This window comes from Stegodyphus dumicola, chromosome 4 (assembly GCF_044657685.1).
Source record: "Stegodyphus dumicola isolate Sdum_Otavi_A_Nest chromosome 4, ASM4465768v1".
NCBI classification, from domain to species: domain Eukaryota; kingdom Metazoa; phylum Arthropoda; class Arachnida; order Araneae; family Eresidae; genus Stegodyphus; species Stegodyphus dumicola.
The window spans coordinates 15078307-15080859 of NC_140771.1; the positions used below are offsets into that span (position 1 = coordinate 15078307).

Below are 2553 nucleotides of genomic sequence, written 5' to 3' on the forward strand. Positions count from 1 at the left end.
GCTTGTCAAGTGATTCAAAAGGGTGGCGATCACGTCCCTTTTCTGTGACGTCATTTCCGCCTCACACATATGGTGGGTTATTATTCACCTGAAAAAAAGGCACCACCGATTTTGCAATATGTGAGCAAAAAATGACATATTTATATTTTGTTTAAAAATGTCGCCAAACTAGATGCCAAACACTTCTTTTTGATGGCCGTGGTATCGGATTAGAATAGCTTTCGAATATTTGTAGAAAGGAATTAACCCAGCTGTCCGTTTATCTGATAGTAGAGGTTATATGCCAAGGTGCATCAATGTCCAGCCATCCGAATAGGTTATTCTGGACTCCTTATGACAGCCTTATACTGTGGCTGTGTGAAACGCTGTTATTACATAATTAGGGTTGTCCAGACAATGTAATGGTTAGTCGCGTTGACTGCTCTACCGATGGGTCTAGGCTCGAATCCTGAGAAGGTACGGTCGTTTGTAAATATATTGTGTTTGTGCGAGAAGGGGGCATTTAAATAACACGATGAGCCAATATACCCTCTCGAATGGTCGGAAATCCCTCGGACCGCTCCCCGTAGTATTCTTCGTCAAAACTGAAAAACTGAAGCGGAACTGTACAGTTAACACGATGGTGCTATACCATCCATGGTGAAATTTTGCTGTCCAACCTGCTTATTACTGTACCTGTAGCATAATTAGAAGTCATCTGAATGTGGAGATGTTGAGGCAGCATTAATTATAAAATCCTGTTTTGTTATAATTTTATTACAGAATCATGGATGTGATGTGAATATTTCTCATATTTTACATAGTTAAGTTTCGCCTAGTATTTCCACTATTGCAAAATAAATAGGACCATTTCTCTCCTTGTGCTTTCATTTGGGAGGGGGGAGGAGGCAGGCACCTAAAAGGTAATTTTTAAGTTAAGAAATCATTAATTTAAAATCTTTTAACTTTAAATCCAACTTTATAAGAAATTAAAAAGTATTTTAGAAGTCAGAATTATGTTTTTAAAAAAAATTCAAATTTAATCCATCTCTAAATTAGTTATTCTTCAATTGAATTTGAAAGTGGTTTAAAACTCATATAACTTTGACAATTTTATTCGGGTCAGTTTCGATGTTATAGACCGCTCTTCTTTGCTCCCCCCATGCAAAAAGAAAGATCTATAGCAGGCTAAAGAACAAACATAATAAATAATGTTCTTGAATGTTCACGAACATAATAAATAATGATCGTGAAAAGCTCGTATAAAAATTTGAATTTCGTATAGTTTACTAAATGCTTTCACATCATAAGCCTACTTTACATTTGATCCACTTCTGAAACTGAAAATATGGGCTTCTAAAAACCAAGCTTTCGAGAAATGTTTAGTTTTGCAATCTTTTTGAAACGCTGGGTGGTAATACATTTGGAAACACTGAATAATTAATTTTGTGTGGTTTAGTTTTATGAAAGTCTTAATTCAATAAAATAGTATTTAATCATTTGAAACCCTGATCAGCAATGTATCAAATTGAATTTCTTTGTAATTTAACAATTAATTAAATTTAATTAATTAAAAATTGAAATTTAACATTTTTTTTTTCAAATTGTTTCAGTCGCATAATTATTACATAACGTATTCGTACCCTTTGGACCTAAAAAGAAAAAGGAAAATTTCTTTCATTTACACACACATACACGTTCCGAGAGCTTTCGGGCTAATGCCTCTTTGGGCTAAAACTATTTAAGAACAGCATATCCTTAGAATTTCCGAAACACAGTCTCGCGCCCTGGAGATAAAAATGTTTTATTCCGTACAGTGTTGCCACTGCTCGCTTTGAAATCGTTGAGTTTTTAAATAAAAAACACAATATAAAATATATAATAAAACAAATTCCAAATTCGTGCTTCCAGGTGCTCATATTTGGATCTACAATTGGCAGTTACTAAATATTATTTATCAACTTATTGGGAAAACTGCAAGCGATTTGTGTGTCAGGATGGCCGAGCGGTCTAAGGCGCCAGATTTAAGCTCTGGTTCTCGAAAGAGAGCGTGGGTTCGAACCCCACTCCTGACAGTCTGTGTTTTTTCTTCCTTCTTTTACACCCTGCAAGAGAAGAGAATCAGCAGTTATTGTAATTCGATCTCAAAAAATATCTGCCAACTAGAGTGAAATAAATTTTGTTAAAATGAGATTTATTATTTTTTTACCTGTTATAAATCAATAACATTTAATTTAATAATAATAGTGTTTTCAGTGCACAGTTTAATAAAATGTTCTGTAAGTAAAGAACAGTTTTTAGCTGTTACAATATCCTTGAAGATTTATGACTAATTAAAATTAGTGTTCAAGCCACTAAAAGTAACGTATCGGAACATTTACACAGGTACAAGGAGTAATAGAAGGACACTAAGATAAGAAAGACATATCTACGTACGCAAATATTTCATTCGACTTGATTGTGTTCCCTTACATTCTACCTTAACAATATGGTATCGAAAACGGCACAATGATTGAACTCTTATCAATGTCATTACGATACACTTTTTTTTAATCACATATACCAAGAATTCTG

The 2553-nt window shown here is 33.8% G+C and overlaps 1 non-coding gene across 1 annotated transcript; it reads left to right on the top strand.

The window, feature by feature from the left end:
- Positions 1-1970: 1970 nt before the first annotated feature.
- TRNAL-UAA (transfer RNA leucine (anticodon UAA)) lies at positions 1971-2054 on the top strand. Its single transcript has one exon. It is a non-coding gene; the product is annotated as a tRNA-Leu (tRNA).
- Positions 2055-2553: the final 499 nt, after the last annotated feature.